General features: G+C 49.7%; 1 protein-coding gene across 1 annotated transcript in view; it reads right to left on the bottom strand.

Annotated features, from left to right (window-relative positions):
• Nucleotides 1-12,588, bottom strand: part of FAM163A (family with sequence similarity 163 member A) — a 75,371-nt gene that overhangs the window by 61,994 nt on the left and 789 nt on the right. The window lies entirely within an intron of this gene.

Here is a 12,588-nt window from a genome sequence, read left to right as displayed (position 1 = left end):
GTGTCCTAAGGGAGGGGCTGGAGCAGCCCCAGAGATGGGGTACTCAAGGAACCCCAGAAAGTGGCCACTTGCCATCTGATACTGTGACAACCTATGTGGCCCTACCAGTCAGACTTCCTTAACGTCAGTCCTGGACAGATGGAGGATGACCAGAAGGCCAGGAACTCCAGTGGGGTGGTTTATGAGGTGAAGAGAGGAAAGGGGCAAGAAGGAACTATTACTAGCATCTATGAGGACCTACAGTCTCTGTGCCCTTCCCACATACTCAAACTTACTGGGTAAGGGACGGTTTGAGGTAGGGCGAAGCCTGAGCAGACACGCAGATGGCATGGAGAGAAAGGCTGACGGGGTGGGAGAGGAGCGTTAGCTTGTTTCTTCTTTCTGTTGCTCTTCTCCTAAACCACTAAAAGCCTGTTTCCAAGAAACTGCAGCTTTTCCTCCTCAAATATTGTAGTAAAATACCTTTATTTAAATTCTAAAGAATTCGGAAGATGGAGTTAGCCATGTGTCTGCCGGTAGAGCAGCATTTGGAGAGATGATGTGATTGAGGAAAGCTCAGAAATCCAAATAAGAATTCTCTCCCAGAGCAGATCGGTGTGTTCTCAGAGCAAGGCTTTGTTCGTAGAGACAGAAAGGGAACAAAGATCTACAAGAAGACTTTCTCACCCAACCTACCTTTCCCCCTATGACCTTTCCATCAACAAGGTAGCAAGGATCCAGTAACAATAGCAACACCTGTGAGCCCAAGTCAGAGATTCCCGCAGTAAGTTCCTGCACTTCTCGTGGGTTCCACCACGTCCTCGGTCTGAGGGGAGATTCCGCCCAGCAATGGGGCTAAACCGCTCTGTTGGCAGAGTATGGAGGCTCGAGAGGATGCTGGCTTTTAGCACCCACGTTCCCCTGAGATACTCTCTTCACCTGTAGGACTTGTTACGGATTTCACGCCACTGCCTCATGTGTAACCTGCTCAAAAACACCCTTAGCATGCTCCTCCGAATTCTCCCCCAAACAACTGTCCACTCAGTCACCACTGTGCCATGATCTGAGCTCACAAACTTGAAGTCTTTAATCCATAACCCTTCCATTCCCCTTAGGAATTGTTCCAAACCCTCACCCTTCTTTTCATGCCCCCCACCGACCCCCATCCTCTTCACATAACCTTGTCTACATCACGGAGGGTACTGATGCCACCAAAGGTGAACCATAGTCTTCCTGCCCCTGTCTCTAGCCTAACCCAAAGTCTCATCCAGGATTATGCCACCGTTCATCCTCTTCCCACCATGTCTAAAGGCTGAAACCTTCCACCCTCTGGTCAGTCCAACCTCCTACTATGGTCCAGATCCCACCTCCTCCCTCTCCTTCCAGTCCAGGCTCCACTGAATATTCTCTCTGCCTGTACCTACTCCACTTCCCCTCTTGGCTCCATCCCCTTGGCCCATGGACATGATCGAGTTTCTTCCACTCTGAAAAACAACCCATTGCTTCTCCTCACATCCCCCTCTAGCTGCTGTCCCAACTGTCTTTCTTCTCTTTCCCAAAAAAGCTAGGAATAAAAGCCTACCCTTGGTGTCTCCACAGCTTCACAATAATCATCCAGATATTGCTGCATTTCTTGCCCTTCACAGCAAAATTTCTCGATGTTCGTGCATACTTACATCTCTATTTTCTCAGAACTTAGTCATTGTGAATTCACTGAAATCTGGCTTCTAACTTTCACCCACTATTCTGAAATCAATTCTGACAAAGGTCCTCAATGATCCCTGTGTTATCCCTCCCAAAGAGTGTACCTACCATGACCAGCCACACTTACTTAAAGCTCTTTATCCCTTAACTTTTCTCATCAACCACTTGTAATACTGCCTCTCTTGGTTCAACTCATGCCACTCTATTCCCTTGTAGACTGTCCCCTCTAGACTACTCCCCTCATAAACATGAGTCTTTCCCAAGGTTTCATCCTTGCCCCAGCATGCCTCCCTTAGGCCCTGACCTGTCCATGGATGATTCCCAGAGCTATGTCACTAGGCTGAACTCTCCTGGGTTTCCGACTTGCACTACCAAGTGGCTCCTAGCCACTGCATCCCTAGCACTCCCACGGGAATCTTTAATCCGAATGGTCTCAAACAGACCTCATCATTTTACCTGCTCTTTTCCCCCAAATGTTTTTCCTCCTGCATTCTTCCTCCTAATTAATGGCACCACCATCCACCCAGTCCCCAAGCCCAGTAACTGGTGAGTCATTCCAGTCTCCTCCCTCCAGCTCTCCCCTTAAATTCACTCAACCACCAAATATTACCTACTTCATCCCTAAAATGTTTCGAGGGTATATCCCTTCTCCATCCTTCTGTTACCATTGTCTTCATTTGCCTCCTCATTAACATCTGCCCTTTGTTAAAACACTGATGCTCAGTACACTCACATCAACAAAGGCAACTGAGTTCCGCACCTACCTCCACTAAATAAGGCTGCAAACCTCCATTCTCAAGTCAGAGCTCTTCACCGCCCCTCCAATCTCTCCCCTGTTGTACTTCCTGTCTCTCAGAATGGCGCCACCACTCCCCAGGCCTCCTCCCCGCATTCAAAAACCTGAAGGTCATGTTGGATTCCTTACTCTGTCTTCTCCAATTCCTCTCAACTCTTGATGAGACACATGCAATACGCCTGTCTGTACCCAACCACCAACCCCTTAATAAACCAGACAATGCACTGATTGCCTCTGGCTTTTCTATTTAGGATATGAGATCTTTGAGGGCATGGACCATGTCTGGTATTTTTTCTGATTCCTCCAATGTGCCCAGCACAACGCTAGGTACAGAGTTTGCTCCACAGAAAAGAGAGTCGGCAATGAAACCCTTCTGCCAAGAGAAGCCTGGTGCTGAACAGTCAACCCCCGAGATGAATGGTGCTATTGGCCTAACTCCTTTGCCACAGCGAGAGGACATGCTTGTTATCAGCAAGACCTCAGCAAAGACGGTGGAAAAGATTCTCTGAGAGATCTGGGAAAGAGACTACACCAAGGACAACATCAATGACTGTGGAGTCATCATGAGGACTCAGCCAATTTCTGAGGTCTTGAGGCTGTGGGCACCCACCTGTAATGCTGTCTGGTGTCCTCCAGTGGTACTCAGGGGCTCAACAGCGTGCAATGACATTCCACCTGTTTTGGGGGGCCACCTTCCCTTAGAAATAAGCAACAGTTTCATCTTTTCAGGAGTCTATTCTGTTTTCTAGAGTGCTTCATGTCTGTTGCTTTGCAAAACTCTTTTTTTCTGAGGTCCATGATATTTGATTATTCTTCACTCTATCCTTCAACCCATCACTTAGTTTCCTTCACACATTGAGGACTTTAGCGATTGTTTCCCTTTAGTCTGAGGTCCTGCCATCATCCTAGAAAGTTTCAATATACACAGATGGCCTCCCTAACACCCCAGCCTCGTATTTGCACGACTTCCGTAATGCCAGTGGCTTTTAGTTTCATTTCACTCATCCGCTAGCATGACTCTACCTTGGACCCATACCACTGAAATTGTCCTCGGGTCAACCCTCGCCTAGGCTACAACCACTGTCTCCTGACCAATGACTCTGCCGCTGTCCAAACAGTGGTTCTACGTCTCCTACAAGTTCAAGTCCAGGTCCTTAGGCCAGGAGGCAGAATGCCAGCCTGGTTCAAAGTTGGCTTCACTGGATGCTATAAAAGAAATGAAGGAGTGACTTCCATAGATGCCCTGTCCTCTGTAGATCAATGAGGTCAGAGGAGATTGGGCTCTTGAATTAATTGAACCTCTTCTCTCTTCACTCTGGCCCAGTGCCCTGCCCATATGCTTAACTCTCCTAATAGAATCTGCCCTGGCTAAGCACCACATACAAATAAATCCCTCAGCATTAAGTAGCAAAAAAGCTTCCAAGTGCTTAGAGAAAAAAGAGACTGGTGCTTTACCGATGGGAAGGGAGACAAGTGGCGTACGGAGAGAGGTCTGATTTTTAGGTGCTAAATACCTGGGAGTATTGATGACTATTTCATGCTAAAACCAATTACATGTTCAGCATGGTACTAGCCCCTGGTGGTGACAATACAAGTTCAAACAGCAGCACGCATTTGGTGATCACTTTCCACAAGCTGGGCGCGATTCCGTGGAGTCAGGATCACGGTAATTATGCCCATTTTACAGGTAAGAAAATGGGCTCGATGTCATGCGACTAATAAATGCTCAATAGTATCACCTCTCACTAGTCTCTTCACCCTGTCTCTTCACTGTCCTCAGCACCCTCATTCTAAAATACTCTCCTTCCTCCATCCTGCTTTCCACTAGCCACTTCCTTCTCCGCATCAGAGAGCAACACCCTCATCTCCCACCACCTCATACAAACTCACATCTGCCCTCATCCTACCCTCCTCTGTCCAGTTGTCCCCGAAGAACGCCACCCATCCTGAGAGCAATTGCATTGGCATGTTTGAGGCTGACCACCCACGTTTTTAGGAACCTCACATTATGAGTTATCCTTCCTTGAACCTATTACTTTTCCATTCGAATGGATCTTCCCCACTGACACTTAGAGGTGCTCGACTGTCTCCCATTAAGACAGAACAAAACCACCCTATCTCTTCAACTCTCACAGCCAAACCTCTGGAAAGACTCAAACATTCGGTGTTCACGTCGTCCCTCACCAACTACAGTGCGACTTTTGTGCATCACATCCCTGACACTCTTGTTTAAATCACCTATGATTTCTATGTTTCTGAAGCCCAAAGACGTTTACTGGTCTTCATTGTAATGGACTTCCCAGCGGCCCCTATTCTTCCTCTTCTCTTATTCAGGAAACACTCTGCCCTTGGCTTTCATGATATATCCCCCTCCTGGCTTTTCTCCTGTCTCTCTAGATCAGCCTTCTCTGCTTATCTTCTAGGCTCATCCTAACTCAAAGCCAACCCCAGGCCTTCCACACCTATCCCTCCTCCCTAGGCAGCCTCATCCATGCCATGGTTTCATTTACCCCTGGATGTTGCTGACTTACGGGGGCACATCTCCTGCCCAGACCTCTCCTCCAAATTCCTGTCCCTAAATCCCTCTGGCTTCTTAACCTCTGTACTCAGATGGTTCAAAGTCTCCTCAAGTACAACATGCCGAGATTGAACCCAGGACGTTTGACTGTTTCCCGTGTCGGGGAACGGTACCTCCATCACTGCTACAAAGCTGGCCGCCTAGGGCTCATCCCCAAAACTTCCCTCTCACCTCTCACATCTAAACCATCACATATTGTCCATGTTACCCTCTAAGCCTCTCAAATCTATCTACTTCTTTCTACCCCGCAATAAATGTCCCAGGATAAACAACTGTCTCCTGATAGGTCTCCTTGGATCTTCCCTTAGCCACCCCAAATCTACTGTCCACGCTCTACGGTCACAGTGATCCTTCCGAAATGGGAGCTCTGGCTGTGTGCCCTCCTGCTTAAATACTCCAGTGACTACCTGTTGCTTTAGAATCAACATCAGAGTCCCTGCTGAGGCTGATAAGACTCCCTCCTGCCTCTCCTGCTCATCTCACAAGTTTCTCCCTCTCCCTCTCTGCACCCCAGTCCACCGGCCTGGTCACAGTGATCCTTCCGAAATGGGAGCTCTGGCTGTGTGCCCTCCTGCTTAAATACTCCAGTGACTACCTGTTGCTTTAGAATCAACATCGGAGTCCCTGCTGAGGCTGATAAGACTCCCTCCTGCCTCTCCTGCTCATCTCACAAGTTTCTCCCTCTCCCTCTCTGCACCCCAGTCCACCGGCCTGGTCACAGTGATCCTTCCGAAATGGGAGCTCTGGCTGTGTGCCCTCCTGCTTAAATACTCCAGTGACTACCTGTTGCTTTAGAATCAACATCGGAGTCCCTGCTGAGGCTGATAAGACTCCCTCCTGCCTCTCCTGCTCATCTCACAAGTTTCTCCCTCTCCCTCTCTGCACCCCAGTCCACCGGCCTGGTCACAGTGATCCTTCCGAAATGGGAGCTCTGGCTGTGTGCCCTCCTGCTTAAATACTCCAGTGACTACCTGTTGCTTTAGAATCAACATCGGAAGTCCCTGCTGAGGCTGATAAGACTCCCTCCTGCCTCTCCTGCTCATCTCACAAGTTTCTCCCTCTCCCTCTCTGCACCCCAGTCCACCGGCCTTGGGCGCCTCAGAATGCCACGCCTGCTCTAGCCATGACCCTCCCCCATTCCTGGAATATCCTTTCTTGGCTCCCAAACTCCCCTTACCTCTCTTCGCTCCTACTCACTCTCTAGGTCCCTGCTGAACCATCATTTTCTGAGAATGTCTTCCCAGGTCCTTCCTGAGTGGCCCAGAACTCCTATTAAACATGCTTATTATGCCATGGGCCTCTACTTAATTGCTTTTGTAAGTGTCACTTTACATTTACTCTGTGACAAATTTTTTTCTCCAAATGACTTCAAGCTCCATGAGGGCTGGGGCTTTGACTGTTCTGGTTTTCCCCCTCCACACTGTATCCTCCAAGACAGTCGATAAATACTTGCTTGACATCATGAAAATACGACCCAATTTTAGCTAGCTTCTGACCTCATTACTGCTCTGAAATCGCCCTTGCTAAAGTCATCAACAACCTTCAAACTGCCAAAACTGTATGCCTGTGGATCCCTGGTGTTCTACCAGCTGGACCAAGGGTTTCCTGCACTAAAATAGAATCTTGGCAGTCTTTCCCCGATTCATAGAAAAAATTAGCTGACAGACTACCCTCAATGTAAAGCTTTTGTTTCATAAAGTTTTCTTTCCCAAAACTTGGTGTCTGCTATTCTTCTGAGGTAGGATCTAGCAGAAGATGGTCTCTGATTTAGTTCAAAATTATGTATTCAGCCATTTCAAACTGTTATGGTATTCTCCAAAGCACCACGATTTCCATGGGTTTCACAACATGAACAAGTGTTTGAGACCCACTGGCCAAATCCAAAGAAATATTTTTAGCCCTCTAATTTGTTCTCTTGGTGGTGTCTGGTACTGTTTATCAGGTTGCTTATTCGTTTTAGCAACCCGCATTTACTGAGCAAGTACTATGTTTTCCCACAGTCCTTCGTTGCTATTTTTACTATGGAGTTTATCACCTTCTCCTGTGATCTCTCCCCTGTACTGCAAGCTCCTGGAGGCTACAGGGACCATGGCTTTCTCTTCTCTCTCTCCCTCTCTCTCTCTCTCTCCCTAGCCAGCCCAGCACCTGGCTCGGGCACATGGATCATCTTCGTTGCATGTAGGAATAAAGGAATGAGTGAATTCCATGAGTGAGTAAACAGATGAACAAAATGGTGGGGCAGAACTTGAATCCCCGTTACTAGTGCTCTGCTGCCTCTCCACCGGGAAAGCAGTTTGATACAATAGAAATGTCAATTTCACGTACATAAGCTTCCATCCATTCTTATTTTAATAAGTAAAATGAATCCGATGTAAATTTAATATTGTTTTATAGTCTTGCACTTGTGAGAATCACTTCTACTATCTATCCATAACCAAGCCCTGTTGATTTTACCACCAATAAATAAATAAATAAATAAAATAAATCATGGTGATTGCCTATCTTATGGGGATCTAAACTATTTTAATCTGCAAGTACCTGAAAATGCCATGCATTATGTCTGGCAGAATTTGAGTAAAGAATGGCATTAGCGATATTAATGTATCTTTAAACACCCCACAGTCTATCAAAATCCATTATTTTGGTCTCTTCTGCCCTTTCTCCTGAGCTTGTCTATCAAAATTGTACTTAATCTTCAAGGCCCAGCTCAAAAATCACCTCCTCCAAAAAGACCTTAACAATCTTACGGAATTACGGCGGCCAGCCCCAGGTTCACTTTACCCCATTGCACGGGACTGCATGTCACATGTAGCTCTACTTAGCACTTACTTCTTTAGTCTGCAGGGTCCAGTTGTGGATGGAATGGTCCTCTCCCACACTGCCTGCGGGCAGTTCGAGCCCAGGGACCATGCCTTGCTCATCCTTCTGTCTTCCCACACCTTGAACAATACTCATTTTCCGAACTGAAGTGTGTTAGACTGACCATCCACTACTATTTTGCTATGTTTCATAAACACCATTTTCGTGTGTCATAGGTGACTTTTTTTCAACTAGTTGGGGCATCTGGCTTTCCCCCTTGTGGGTAGGTTCTAGCAGCCTTAGCCGAGAGCCCAGTCCAGCAGCCTGCCCTCACCTCCGTGAGTAAGAGCAGAACATAGAAGCAGCACCTGAACTTGCTCTAGAATTCATTTGGGGAAAAATTCAAGCTGTTACCTTTTGAAGTGGAATGGGAGTCAGAGGTGAGCCCTAGCCAGTGAGCTGCGTGGGAGGAGACAGGTTTGCAGTGAGCCAGGCCCTTGGCTCTCAAGTTTTGGCAAACAGCAGACAGGCTCCCAGCACAGATCTTCTTTCCTGGGTACAGACACAGGGCCTCCCGAGCATCTCGATGCCACTAGCATCTGGACCAAAGCAGAGACAATCCCTTCCTTTCCCCCCTCCGTCCCCCCAGAAGATCACACTCACAGTCCATGGGGCCCAGCCCTAATGCACACGCTGCAGAGATAGAAGCAGGAAAGATGGAAATCCAACCCAGGAATGCTGACTGCTTTGTCCCAGAACTGTGCCTTGTACAAACCTCTCCAGACTGCAAATATTCCAGCTCATCCATCAAAGTGTGTAACGCTCAGCCACATGCTGTTAGAACCCAAAGCGAGTCTCTGAGCACCTGTGATGCTCCTGCGCCCCTGCTGCAGGTCACTGTGCCGGGAAGGAAAGTCATCGAAGGAAGAGCAGAAAGGAGCTATTTTACGGCAAAGAGCCTGGGCTCTCACGCCTACCTGATCAGGAGATTAAATGAGATGATGAAGGCAGAGTGCTTAGCAGAGTAGCTGGAACTTAGCTCCTCATGAAGGCTTGCCCCCATGCCCTTCATGCATCTAGAAACTTCCAGGGTGGGTGATGATTGGCAGAAGGGAATTCTTGGGGGGGTGTGCTGAGCTGGCCACCTGTGCTGATGGGAGGCACCCAAGGGGGCGTTCTGGGACACACTGATTGAGGCCATCACAGCCATATCAATAACCTTCCTTCCTCCTCTGGGACAATCCGGCCCTAGACCCCAGAATAATTTTCAAAACTTTTCTTTCAAGTGTACCTGCTCTCCTTTCTGAAGCCGAACTGTAACACCAGAAATAGACCTACTGCCCTCAGGGATGGGCAGACACACTGTTCCCCTGCTTGCTTTCCTAAGGCCCTCCAGGTGCTGGCAGTGTCTCCTGGACTGGGGAATATTAGGGCAATAAAGAGACGGATAATTTCTATTTCTTCATATTCTTCCCAAAGCTAGAGGGTCATATCTTGCCCACACAGCTCAGAAAGGTATCTAAAGGCACCTTGCCCTCCAGCTTTCCAAGCCCGACCTGACCTGCGTACTTAAAGGAATTGTGGACAGCCCAAAGCCTGTGGCCCTGGGTGTCCCCAGGGCGCTTTGGCTTTTATGCCCCCAATGGAACCTCTGAAGCAACCTGAGGGCGGGTTGCCCCCACACTGTTCAGCTGGAGAAGAGCTCAGGGGAACCTCTCAGGCAGAGGGCAAGAGGATTTTTTTTAATAGTTAATGTATTCACACGGTTCAAAATTGAAAGGGTGCAGAAAGGTTTCTAGGTCCACTCTACCTGAAGGCAACAGATCTTACTAGGGTTTTTGTATATAATTGTATATAATTATGTATATAAAGCAAACATTCCTGGAATTCTCTGCCTCCTCTTTCATAACATAAACACTAGGCACATTTTCCACCTAGCCAGATATCTTAGAAATCATTCTGTATCAATTATAGAGATATTTCCTAAGTTTGTTTTTTATTTATTTTATTTTATTTTATTTATGAATGACTAGGACAGTATTCAACTACCTGGAGTTACCACAAGATATTTAACAAGTCCCTCTTGGATGAGCACGTAAGTTGTTCTTTCATAACTCAAATGATGCTACGTTGTGCACCTGTCTTTGTGCCCAAGGGCGAATATAAGGGCAAGCTCAATTCCTAAAAATGGAATCACCGGGTCCGAGGGCGTGGGCACTTCTAATCTGGGGAGATGCTTCTAAAACACCCTCCAAAGAAGTTGTACCCATTTACTCTTCCAACAGCAACATGCGAAAGGGACTGTTTCTCCAGGACTTCAGCACAGCTTATCAATCTTTTGGAAGTTTGCTCATTGAAAGGTAATTGCAGTTTATACTTTACATATTAAAGAATCAATCCCTTCTGTACAATTAAACCCCTGGGTCCTCCAGGGAATGAAGAGCCCGCAGCTCCTTACCCCACCAGCACTTTCCCTAAAGCCTACAGGATCACAACATCCCTCGGACCTACAAATACAGTTTATTCACAATGGCTCTGGATTTTCCGCTACCACACATGCGTCTGCTCTGAACAGGAGGAGACTGGCCCTGCAGAACGAGCAGGGCCTTCAGAACTGGGAGACCCGGCTTCACACAACAGCTCCGCCACTGACTAGCTTGAGGCTCTTCGCAAGTTACTACCCTCTCCCAAACTCAGTCTTCTCACATGAAATACAGGGATAATAATATTGATTTTGCAAAGCCCTGTGTCTGGCTCAGAGAAGGGACTTCATAAGTAGTAGCAGTTTTCATTAGTGTTAATGATCATCAGGCCGGATTCTAAACCTCAGGGAACTTTTCACAATTGACAAGACCTGGAATGGCCCAGCCAGGGCCATTCTGTTAGGAGGCCACCCAGATGATTCCCAAGTTCTGCCCTGATCCCCCCCAGCCTCCTTGCAGAGTTATGGGGAGACCTCACTACAATCCCACCCTGGACCTCTGGGGGAGGGCGGGCGGTTCCTGTGCCAGGATGGGCTCCCTTGTTGCCAGATGATGTCTGCACTCAGCCCGAAGCCTCTCCGGACTAAGCAGAGCTCATTTCCAATTACAGATGGGCCCGCTGGAGACAAAACAGAGATCCTTGAGAGAAGTATGAGGGACTTGCTCTCATCAGCACTGGAGCTCATTCAGCTTTTCCTGAGCAATTTTTGATAAGGTCACTAAATGCAAATTTCTAATTCTGGCAAGAATGCCAGGGATGCCCACCACTAGGGTTTCTATCTATGTATGTGACACAGACACCCTGCCCCCACCGCAAAGGCCTTCAGAGGCCTTTCTCATTCACACATGGTCCTCACTCATTTCATGCCCCAAGTGGCAGAAATTATGGCCATGCTCCTCATGGAAGGGGAGGGGACTTTGATGAAGGTGCTGTTGATTTGCCTCATACCACAAATGACCCACCCTGGGCGCCAACACGACCCCCTATCTCTATATGCGGGCTTAGAGCCTCGCAGGCACTGGAGCTGGAGCCTCTGGAGAGGAGTCTGAGAGATTATCCTTGCTCTCCGAGAATATACCTTTGCTCTTTCTTCCCCTTGATCCACCGCTGTCAGCTTAGAGGAAAGGGGCAGGAGCTGCTGCACTTCCAAGGACTTCTTGAGTACAGTAAAGGAAGCTGCCTTCCACCCTCCCCCAACCCCGGCCCCAGGAAGACTCCAAATCCCAGCGAATCTCAGGCACAGTGCACTGCCAGACCTCAAGTTCCCCCCTCATTGTGTGTCTCTCACGCGGTATAAAACGTGGGGCTGGCTCAGCCACCAGAGGACCGGACAGGGCGCAGACATCCGACAACGTAGACGTCAACCTCTGCCAGTTACGCTGGACCCCAGCCTTGCCGGTGAGGAGCCCCAGCTCCAACCCGGGGCCTCCTCCCAGGCCGCGACTGTGGCCCCGGGCTGGAGGAGGGTCCGGGGCTGGGCCGACTGCAAAGAACGCGAGGAAGTGCCCGACTGACTGCGGGGGGAGGGGGGCTGCCTGCGGTGGGATGCCTGCCCCCCACCCCCCTCTCGCCGCGTCAAACTTGCTCGAAATAGCAAACTTCCAGGGCCCCACAATTGCACCCAGAGAAAAGGAAAGCTCAAGTGTGACAGAAAAGCACGGGTGGGGTATGCAGCCCAAGGGCACCGACAGAGAAGGCTGATCTCCAGCCCTGCCCTCCCTGGCTGCCTTGGGCAGCTCAGGGACCGGAGAAAGCCACCCAGGCAGGAGCACTCTGGGCACTCTCCCCGGGCCACCCCAGCCAGACGGGGTGAAGAGGACGGGAGCACTGCTTTCTGCTCATCCCCTGCCCAACTGGGGCCAAACCCTCCTCCGGGCCGCCGAGCGAAGCTCCTTGTGGCCCGGCGCCCCCAGCCAAGCCCGCGGCGCACGGCCCGGGGGATAGGGGTGCGCGACGCGGCTCCGGCCTCTGGAGGACGCGGACAGCGGCCCGGGGGAGAGTCCGCTTTCTCCGTCCCTCCCGCAGACGTCGGCCCCGGCTCCCTTGCACCCGGACGCCCGGGCGGAGACGGCAACCCCGCGCCGCGAACGCACCTCCCCCCTCCTTCTGTGGTCAAACTTCCGCAAAATCGCCCGCAAACCGCGCCCAGGTTGCAAGGCTGGCGCGGAGGCACCTGGACGCCCAGACCGACGGCGGCGGCGCGGCCCGCCCGCCTCGTACCCACCCGCCGCTGTGCCCAGCCCCGGCC

Source organism: Ailuropoda melanoleuca, chromosome 8 (assembly GCF_002007445.2).
Source record: "Ailuropoda melanoleuca isolate Jingjing chromosome 8, ASM200744v2, whole genome shotgun sequence".
Lineage (NCBI taxonomy): Eukaryota > Metazoa > Chordata > Mammalia > Carnivora > Ursidae > Ailuropoda > Ailuropoda melanoleuca.
This window is presented reverse-complemented; position numbering and strand designations above follow the sequence as displayed.